We start from the raw sequence: 11,866 nt of genomic DNA, 5'->3' as shown, positions 1-11,866 counted from the left end.
GCAATCTTAGAATGTTGTCCTTAACAAGGCCAATGTAGCAGGCACCTCAAATGTTCTTGGTCTTTAGAAGAAAATTGTATATATGGAAAAATATAAACAAATGTCATTTGTAGGTATCCCTGGTGCTCCACATCCCATATCTTTTGACTTAAGAGATAAAGTTGTTAAGTTCTCATGAAATAATGCTATTACTAGTGAAGAGCACTTAAGAGTTTTCATAGAAATGCTAAATGATTATGAAGTTGAGCATGAGGATGTGGTAATGAAGTTTTTTTTTCATTCACTAATTGAGGATGCAAGGGATTGGTTCAGAAGGTTACCTGATGACAGTATTACCTCATGGAGTGACTTGGCAAAATTGTTCAAAGAGCAATATGGAGATAATACCAATGCAAGGTTCATGTTAAATGAATTCAATAATATCAAGAAGAATCCTAATGAGTCCACATTTTATTTCAATGTAAGATTCCAAAAAGGTATGTACAAACTATTTTAGGTTATGAGGTTGAATGAGGATGTTTGTCTCACAACATATTTTAATGCTTTTGATAGCAAAATGACTTATCAATTGAGGGATAAAGATCCTATAACTTTGAGGGATGCTTATAAGGTTGCAGTAAATATTGAAAATAATAGAAAGGCATCTAGAAATCTTGGTAGGAGAGATGATCCAAAGTTGTTCAATCCCAAAAATAACAATAAAAGGGAGGCTGATAAAACTCCTACAGGAAAGAAGCCAGAAGAACCCACAATAGGTCAGGTATTGGAATTGCTAAAAAAGATGAATCCTACTAGTTTCAATACCTAGAAGCTAAATTTTGTAGAGAAAAACCTTGTGAAAAATAGCAATTTTAATAGACAGCCTATAATGCAGAATTATCCTTATACTACCCAATGGAAGGATGGCAAGCCAATTCCTAACCAGACTAAAAATGTAAAAGATAAGGGTACACCAGATCCTCTGTAAAGAAGTTCAGTAAATATGAATGATAATGTGCCATGGTGTATTATTTTTCCTTCACCTTAGTCTATAGAATATTGTGTAGTTGCTCAGTCATTTGCTTCTAATCATAGTGAACAAACTGAGGAGGAGGAAGAAGAAAAGAGTCATGATGATGTAAGCTATAATATGGTAAGGATGTGTAATGATTGTGTGGATTTTTATTTTGAAGAAATAGAGAGTGATCTAGAGAATAAGAAAATTGATTATCAGTTACATCATCAACAAGTCTTCTCAGACAATGAAGGGTATGATGAAGATTAGGTATGTGTTACATCTTCTAAAGTTGGTCATGTGAATTTGAGAATGCCTTCTAAAGAGAAAATTGATAGGATCACTACATAAATGATCTCCTAAGAACATAGCAATTACAACTTGAGAAACAAAATAGTTAACAATGATGTTGGGAAGCCTTCCGGTATATTTATAAAAGATATTATGCATAAGATGAAAGATTAAGACAAGAAGGCTAATATAGAGACAGTAAAGATTAAAGAAATCAAAACAAAAAAGTGGGAACCCAAGAAGAAAGTTCAATTCCAAACAAATGAGATAGCAAAAGCAATGGTGCAAGAAAAGGGATCAGGATCTAATACTGCCAAGCAAATATTAGTTCCTACTATTTAGAAGGTTCCTATTCTAGGTATGACTATGAAACCCACTATATCTGATCCTTTTGACATGATATCCATGTTATCACAAATTATTGTTAAGGTACCCTTGCCTAAACTATTTAGAATTAAAGAGCATAAGAGAAAAGCCTTGTCATAGTTGGGAGGGATAGGAAATAACAACAACAATGTAGAGTAGAATACCATTCAATAGACCCCCTTAGTAATATAAGATAGTGGTATCATATCACAAATTCCTCAAATATTCTTGGATGATTCATCAGTAGCATACATAGAAGATATTGGTCCATTTTTTATTAGTTTCATTATAAAAGGAAAGACCCTAAAAAATTGCATGATAGATTCAAGAGCTTCTTACACCATCATGCCTTTCAAAGTAATGGAAGCCCTAGGTTTGAAAGTAGGTACTAAGCAAGGAAAATGTAGAGGTATGGATGCTAGAGAAGCCCTAGTCATAGGTACTATAAATGCCCTACCATTTAAGCTAGCTACATACCCTAAGGTAGAATTGACCATGTTAGTCTTGATAGTTTATTTTCCTCCACATTATGGAATGTTGCTCTCTAGAAAATGGAGTGCTACTATGGGAGGTAACCTACAATGTGACCTAACTTATGAAACTTTTCACATAGGGGATAAAGCTATTAAAGTAAGTAGAGAGCCAAGGGTTACTCATATTTTGGGGGGTGAAATTGATAAAGATGCTACTTGCTTCTTAGATACTAGTGTGAATGCATTCAGAGCTGAGTTGATTATGCAAGAAGTTGAAAAATTGCCTGCTATGATTGAACATGAAGTTGAGTGTTGTATAAAATCACCTATATTATGGACAATGTTCTTTGATGGGGCCAATTCAAAAGAGGGTGTAGGGGCAGGTGTAGTTTTTGTTTCTCTAGAGAAAAACACTTTTAGATATTCCTTTACCTTAAAATTTTCATGCATTAACAATGTAGCTAAATATGAAGACTTGTTGTTAGGGTTGAAAGTTTCTATCCATCATGGGATCAAAAAGTTGCATGTTATAGGTGATTCTAAATTAATTATCTCATAGATAAGGGGAACATATGCTTCTAAGAATATAAGGTTGAAACACTATAGAAATGTTGTTTGGGATCAGATTTAATTCTTTGATCCATTTGGTGTATTGTGGAGAGATATAAATTAGAATAAGATGGCTGACTTATTAGAAAATGTAGTAATTAAACCACAAGAGATATCATTTGTAGGAATCTCATAGATTGAAGTTCAAAATAGGCCATCTATACCTGAAAATGTTAAACATTGGCAAGTCTTTGAAGAAGACAAAGGCATTGTGAATTTCTTGCTAAATGAAGATAAATATCATGGTCAAGAGTTGGACTGTAGTAATTTAGTTCAAACCATAGATGGGAAGGAAACAATTCTTGGTCAAGAGGTTATACAGTTAAAGACTAATAAAGTACCTAAAGGTTTGGTTGTTTTGGAGAACATGTTTGATAAGAAAGATAGGGTAAGGCCTGGGGCTAAAGATTGTAAACCTCAAGAGCTAGAAGAGATAAATTTGGGTACTACTGAGGCCCCTAAGAAATTTTATATTGGTCAGAATTTTTCAGCTAAGATTAGAAAGCCTCTAATTGACTTATTGAGAAAATATAGAGATGTCTTTGCTTGGTCATATGATGACCTAAAAGTCTATAGAGAAGATATTTTTCAACATGTCATACCTTTGAAGGAAAATGTAAAACCTTTTAGGTAGAAATAGAGACTAGTTAATCCCACTCTAGCTCCTAAAATGCAAGAGGAATTAATGAATTTAAGGGGTGGGGGAATAATTAAACCTATTAGACATTTCACTTGGGTCTCAAATATAGTACTTGTTAGGAAAAAGAATGGGGATATTAGACTGTGTGTAGACATCAAAAATCTGAACATTGCTTCCCTAAAAGATAATTATGGGTTACCAAACATGGAAGCTATGGTACAACAAGTAATTGGGTCTAAACTTATGTCTATGATGGATGGGTTCTCAGGATATAACCAAGTATTGGTGAAAGAAGAAGAAAAATTTAAAATACCTATTGAACTATTCAAGTCAACCCCTATTATTGAGATACCAAACACCCCTGAGAGGCCACAATTCTACAAAATAGAAGATTCTGAAGAAGAAAAGATAAGGCAGGGTATACTATATTTGATAGATAGAATTGAGCAGCCAGCATTCTTTGATCAATTGGAAAGGATTATAGAAATAAGAGATGAATTAAAAAGAGATGAGGTTAAATTTAGACCACTTGTATAGAAGCAGACAAAAATAAATAATGATATCACTACTATGTGCATATTTGTCATCCAATTTCCTTGCCATCAAATAAAGAAGATTTTTGATTTGTTGACTAAATTAGAAGGTTTTGATGACAAACGAGATTCTTTTTAGAAAAGAGTGACAATTTTTTTTCCAAGTACATAGTTGAAAAGTTTGATTTATTTCCTAGTGCTTTAAAAACTGTTTATAAAATAAAGGAAAAAGAAGAGTGAAAAAAAGAGTTGGATTAGATATTTTGTCAAAGAATGAATAATGTCATAAATGAAACTGGACACTTATTATGGGCAATGACTAATGAGGAGTTAGATAAAGTGTAGTTATTCTATAGTACTATCAGAAAAGACTTCATTGATATGGAGGCCATTGGAAATTCTTTAGTAACTGTACAAAGAGAGGTCCTAAATTTTGATTGGCCTGATGAAATTGACTATAATGAATGGAAGGAAAAATTCATGTCTATAGAATAGATGGTAGAAGGTAATAGGGTAGAAGATGATATTGAAGTAACTATTTCCTTTATAGTTGATGATGACGATGAGGATAATCCCCAAGTTAAAGTGAGTTTGCAGGTGATTGAAGATGGCACATCACTTTCAAGCATAATAGCCACTTACTACAAGGAATCAAAATGATAGAAGAATCAAATCATGACACTTTATTCATTCCAAGAATTCTAATAGAAAAGGGGCCTACCAAAGGAATGTTTGATGTATAAGTGTTTCTATTACACACATTTTTGTCTTTTTGTGACAGCTACTTGTAACTATCTTTTGTTTAGGACAACTGTTAGTTCTCTATGCTCGAAGCTTGTTCCATCTCACATTATATAAGTGAGATTCCAGAGCTAGAGAAGGGCCCAATTTCTAATGCATTTTTAGTTTTATACTTAGGATGTTTGTTGGTCCAGTCTTTGAGAAACCTTTATAATGTATCTTCTCTGCAAATTTTCTAAGAATACATTAATGTGGAGTGATCTTTGTGTTTGTTTCTAAGGTCATTCTGATTTTACTACAATTGTGTACAATTTTCAAGGAAAATTAATGCAAATTTTGAGCTATCCTCATATCAGTTCTTGTTAAATTTTGTCTTCTTTAGTATTACCTAGCTATTGTTAGATTGTATGAGTAAAGCTTATTCAATTGAATGCAATTTATTTAGGTTGTATGTCAATTCATTATTGCTATTATTTCAATGAATTAAATAAAGGCTTTGATGAATTTGATGGGATTTCTATGGTAATAGAAAGGATGTCTATAAGTATCAATTCCAATAAGAATTGCTAATAATATTTCTATAAATTGGAGTAGACTCTGAATCCCAATGCAATAGGCACCGATCAAATTAGTTCAGTCTATAGATAGGTATACCATGAAGAAGCATCAAATATAAAATCAAAATCAACTTCATTTTAATTTTCTTGAAGACTTTGAAAGGTGGTCAGCACTTGTTTGCATGGAATGTTTTAGCCTTAGTTAGCCACTATTACTGGGAATACTTGCAAATCTATAGAAGAATTGTGACCAAATCTGCTATATAGGATGTGCTTTATCCAAAATGTCAAAATCATGTGTGTGTCTAAGGATATGAGATGAGAATTAGAATGAAACTAAAATAATTCTCATATAGTAGCATCCAACCTTGAATCATCCCCTGGGTATACACACCCTAGTTTTGCAGAGCCTAAAGTGTAGAAAACCATCCTTGGTTTTGTTGAAGTTGGGTCCAAATGGTTTGCACATGTAATTGTTAATAGGAATTGGTTAATCCTTAGGTTGTGTGAGTAATATCAATTTGGTATTGATTATTTTGTTGTTTAGTAGTTTTAAAACACCAATAGGTGCCGAGCATGATACAGGTGCCGAGTGAACCATATGAGCCAAGTGATATGTAGGTGTTAAGTCATAGTTGATGTTGAGAAAACTAGAATGCAATAGGTGTTGAGAAAACAAGAATCATATATGTGCTGAGCACCAGTAATCTAGTATGTATCAAGTAATACAAAATCAACATATGATTTTTTACCTTCACAAACTTAGATGTAAACCATTTTTGAGCCGATATAGAAGAATCTCGAAGGATATTAAGGATAAGAATAAATATTTTATATTTTCTATTCAAGAAACATGCAACTAATAAGAAAAATGGAGAAGTCATGCAACCAATAAGAAAAGTGCATGAAATGAGAAGGAATTAAAGATTTAATATGGATCATAGATCCATACCTAACCCTAAGTCTTAAAAATCCTTATAAGGAGGATGAAATCCCATTGTATGCATAGAAGAGAGAAGTGTAAGGGTAAACAATAATGAAATTCAGAGGAAAGTGTGAAAAGACTTAGAGGAACATAACAACATTACAATATTCAATTGATTAGAATAGAGTAAGGACATCAAATAGATATAAGATCTTAGAGGATCAAGATTAGAGAGAGTAGATCAAGTACCTAAATTTAGAAATCAAGAATTGTAAGCTATCAGGTTTATATGTCTAATACTCTCTAGCAATTGTATTAGAAGAAAAATTCTATGTTGATAGGTTACCTTAATAGCTAGGTTGTAGATGCTTTGAAAAGGTGATAAAATCCTTTAACAGGGTCACACTTCATGTAAAGTGTTTGTAAATCCTTTAAACAAGTCACTATTGATATAGTGTAAAGCCTTTAATAGGTACGACCACACCCGTCCCAATTTTACCTTCTCATTTTTGAGGGTTTCTAGGTTACCAAATTTGGTGTTATGTGTTGTGATGCATGTGTCTACTTTATGCTTAATTGATATGTTTACATGTATGAAGTTTATTTTTACTTAAAAGTTTTTAAGGTTAAAAAGTGTGATACTTCTAATTCAGCTCTCCCCCTCTCAGAAGTATTCTTCCCATTTTATTATTCCAACAATTGGTATCAGAGCTAGGTTCTCACAAGGAGAAGCCTAGTAGCTTAGAGAAAAGATCTAAAGATGGAAGTCTTCAAAATTGGGAAGATTATAGAGAATTAGGTGATTTATGTGCACCTCACTCTACACAACTTGGAGGAAGTTAGAGAAGAATTGAGAAAATCCTTGAAAAGAAGGAAGCATATAGCCATAGCTGAAAATGACATACACTACAAGGAGATTGATACCACAAAGGTGTTTGCCAATGGAGATTGTAAAGAGTTTAATTTAGCAAGAATAGAAATTATGGAGAAGAATAGAGCTCAAGCAGAAGAAATTAGAATATTAAGCTTGAACAAGAATCACAAGCCATGATGCTTTGTGAAGTGACTGAACAAAAGAAAAGAGCTATTGAAGAAAAATCCATGATAGAAGATGACAAGAGAAATCTTATCAATAGACTGGAAAAAAAGACAACTGAGTTTGAAAGAATCTCAAACATGCAACTAGAAACCTTAAGTCAGATGATGAATGCACATCATGAGCTAAATATGAAAGACATTGAGATCTCTACACCGAAGATATAGAATGAACAACTGCAAAAAACCTGAAAAGAGAGAAGGTGTAGAAAATTTCAACAAACCCAATGAGGCTATCAAATTATTTGAGTAGATACTAAAATCACCAAGGCCTAGTAATGATACTTTAGGACTATGTTACACCAACACCGAATAAGGAGAATCATCCAAGACTATAGATGGAAGGAGTAACAAAGTTAAGAACACTAAACCCACTTGTCATTTCTATGGTAAAAAGGTATACACTACTAATGTATACAAGAGCAAGAATTCTTATCAGCATGATAAACCTAAGAATGCAAGCTACTATCATAAGTGCAAGAAGAAAGGATATCAAGCACATAAATGCAAGACTATGATTATTAGGACACCAAAATTTGAAGGTCACTACTACAATTGCAAGAAGTATGGACATAGAGCTTTTGAGCATAGATCAAAGTCTATGTGGACATCAAATTAGACAAGAAGAGAAGGTAAACATGCTCATCACTACAATTGGGACTATAACACTAGGTATAACTATCATTATTGCCATGAGTATGGACACATTCCTAAAAACTGCATAAGGACACATTTTAGAGGGAACTAAAGTAGATGGCTAAGTCAAACCACATGTTTTAGTTGCTTGAAGACTGGTCATATTAGCAAGAATTTCCCAAAAAAGTCAAAGGCACCCAAGTCAGAAGTCAAAAAAGGAAAAGAGAAGGTAGATGTTGAACACATCAAAGGACAAGTGAACAAGACTTGGAAGAAGAAAGATGAGTGTAGCTCATCAAATGAAGGGATCACTTCACCTAACAAGTCAAGTGGTCAGAATTCATCCAACTAAGCATGGATAAGTGTGTGGGACTGATATACAAAGCTATATCAAACATTAGTCCCAAGAAAAACAAGCATTGCAAAGAGGAAAACAACATGAATAAAGATGCCAAGTTGAAACTTAAAATTTCTGCAAGTGTTGCCAAGCTATCCTTAGATGTTAAGTAAATGTCAATGGATGCTAAGTAGTTAGTTGTGACCGAGTTGATAGTTGATGTCGAGTTGGGAATTTCAATGGAAGTCAAGTGAAGAATAAATCTAGTTGGAGCCGAGTAATGGAAAACCAATGGAAGCTAAGTTATGTTGAAATCTTCAAGAGTCAAGTGTACAGTTGTTTATGCACTAAGCATTTAATGCTAGGATTCGAAAGAGTATAAGGTCAAATTTTTGATCATTTATCATCATTCAAACATAGAGGAAGAATGAGAAGAGCACAGAAGTGATTGAATAGTAGCATTAAAGCCTTTTGCATAGAGTTTGACAAGATTCAACATTATTTATATTGATCCAAGGTATTCTTCAAGTGTCAAGTTGTGTAGTCATAAAGTTTTATATCTTTTGAAACCCTAGATTTGCAAAATGGCATCTAGTTCTAAAAACCCCAAGGAAAAGGAATGTTTTGAGGTTAGATTGGTTAGTAATGAGGTTAAACAACCAGAATTTAGGCTGATCCTAGAAGTTTCTTATAAAAATGACCCTAGCCACTCATTATCCATGATTATGCCCAAAGCCATAATGGTGTAGGATGTGAGGAAGTGTTATAATTGCAAGATAGGTGCAATAGGAGACTTGGAGATATTTCAAGCATATGATAAACTATGTGAAAACTGAGTTCTTAAGGATGAATTTCAAATAGTTGAGAAAAAGGATTTAACCCATGCCCCAGTTTTCCCCATAGTTTTTAAAACTAAATAGATAAGAATCATTCTAAGTAGGATACACAATTCTTTTTTATAGCTGGAAGGAGGACCTATCAAAATAATAAAGAGGATAGTGCATTGGGGTACAAGTTTTCCAACCCTAGATTGGTACAATATCCTATGTAGTGATTCAAAGGAAGCTATTGAAAAGAGCACTAGGAAAAAATGGAACAAGAGGGGCATGCCCATTGATATAATCATAAATCCCCTTATGGATTTTGTTGTAAGGATCATATCTCATAAGTTTTATCAATCAAGAAAATTGAATAGTGTACCATGTATTGCTATGGATGTGGCATATAAACTTGTCAAGAAAGATCATACATATGATCTAACAAAGTTGCTGTTATAGTGAATCATGGAGAATTTGGGAGAAATCATAAGATCAAAAGGTGCTCAATGTAAGTTTGGATCAATCCTTGTTTGCATATTTTTCTATTTTTTGGAAGAATTCCCTTCTTTTGGCAAAGTTAAATGGAAATCAGATAAGTCAACCATTACTCAAATTAATGAGTATATTGAGAAAATGGGAGAGAACTTTGACTCTGTTATGATAAGTTATTTTGAGGATTTTAAGAAATCCACGAAACAAAGACTGAGGATACCAATTTTCCTAGTGGAATAATACATCAATGCTATTTTCTTCTTAGTTGATATTGATCACACTTATATCCAAGTAGCAATTCCAATGGTTAGATGGATAAGAATATTAGGATATGAGATAAACATTGATGAAGCATCAACAACAATTACAACATTTCTTGTAGAAGAGATTGATAAGGAGGCACCTCACATTGGAACATATGATGTTGTGCATCCCAAGGCAGATATAGAGCTGAAAATTGCTTCAACCTTGAAGAAGAAAGATAAATTAGTGAGGAAATTGAAGAATAAAATTGGAGAAAGTATTGAAGGGGTAGTTGAGGAAAAAGAAGAAGAAGAAGAGAGTGAAAAATAATAATAGGGCCAAGGCCCACTGGAATCAACACAAGGCTTAGGTGAGGATAAAGAAAATGAAGAAGGTGTAGAAGAAGAAGAAGCTAAGGAAGCACTAGCTCAAGTCGAGCTCAAAAAAAGAGAGCTAAAACTCAGCCTATAGCCCAAGCCAAAGCCAAAAAGGTTGCCAAGACAATCCAAGACAAGCCAAAACTAGTGACAAGGGCCATTACAAGGGCCTCAACTCAAAAGGCCAAGGAGTAAGTGAGAGAGAAGAAGAAGGCTACTGAGTAGACTGGTCAAGTGCAAAAGAAACCAAGAAGAAAATATTTTTCACAACTAGAGTTTGATGATGAGGAAAGAACACAATCAAAAGACATCAAAAAATTTAGAGTGGTAAGTCATCCTCCCAATTCATATATTGAAAAAAATTGTGCAAATGTTAAGAATGTAGATTTCTCTGATTTGAAAAGTATTAATTTCAATAAATTAAGTAGAGAAGATTAGAACAAGGTAGAAGAAGTAGTATATGCCATGATGGAAGAATTCAAGAACACACCTCTTGAATTATATAACACTATGTGCAAGGATTTATATGAAATTATTGAAAATATGTGACATTATTGCTTGAAGATGGAAAAAGAAATAAGAGAATCCACATTGGCATAAGTTATGCCAGAATTGACTAGAGGTCAAATTGCTAAGGCTAATAAGAAAAATGGGGGAAAGTTGGCACCAAAGTATAGAGCCTTTAGCATTTTACAAAATAAAATTGAAGAAGTTGTCAATAAGTCCACAAGATTGTGGAAGTCAATATATAACTTGACAGATGACAAGGATGGAGAAGGAGAGAAGGATGAAAAAGAAAATAAGGCTGAGGATAGTGAGAAGGAGAAGGAAGAGAAACAAAAGGAGGAAAAGGAAATAGAGAGAGGAGAAGAAGAGAAGAAAGAAAAAGAAAAAGGAGAAAACATAAGAAAGAGAAAGAGGAGAAATAGAAAGGTGAAGAGGAGGAGATAGAGAAAAAAGATGAAATGGAAAAAATTGACGAGTAACAAATAAATTCAAGTGTGTAAGACACACAATTGCACCCCACAACCCTCCTCATGTCATCACCACATTTGCAGGTAGTATAACTATGAGGGATGTTACTCAAAAATCTTGTCAGAAAATCAATCCATTGACTATAGAGGATCTCAAGAAGATCCTTCACCAATCAACTCTACAAGCATAATTATGCACAAATCTAGTATTGGTGAGTGTGGATGAGTTGAAAAAGGTAGTAGCAGAACCAATTAGAGACAAGGTGAATCCACCAAAACCACCTTCTACTATCTCTATAGCTACTAGGGGTCAACTCCTAATGCTTCCACCACTAATTGCATTAGTTGACACATCTAGAATAGGTGATACCATGCAATAGAAGCTAAGTGCAGAAGCAGATAAAGAGACAAGAAAAAAGAAAAAAGAAAATATTGCTACATTTGATCCTACAATACAAGCACCCCAACAAATTGTAATTAATCAAGGAAGATTAGATGAAGAAAAGGACACAAAAAAGGAGGCCAACATTAAGGCCAAGTTGATGCAGATCTAATCTTCTATTACCCCACATTTGGAAGTACTCCATAAAGAAAAAGCCTATGTAGAGACTATTCTAAAGAAATATCCTAATCTTTCTACTATGGAAGGACTTGTACATCTTCTTGCAGAGACTACCATCTAGTACAAGTCATTGGAAATTTCTTTGAATAATTGGGATGTAGCTCTTAAGATGATTATGGAGGTTAAAAAAACATTTTTGGGTA

This window comes from Cupressus sempervirens, chromosome 5, assembly GCF_028749045.1.
Source record: "Cupressus sempervirens isolate cs-2001-9-10 chromosome 5, ASM2874904v1, whole genome shotgun sequence".
Taxonomy (NCBI): domain Eukaryota; kingdom Viridiplantae; phylum Streptophyta; class Pinopsida; order Cupressales; family Cupressaceae; genus Cupressus; species Cupressus sempervirens.
The sequence above is the reverse complement of the archived record's forward strand: the minus strand, read 5'-3'. Positions refer to the sequence as shown.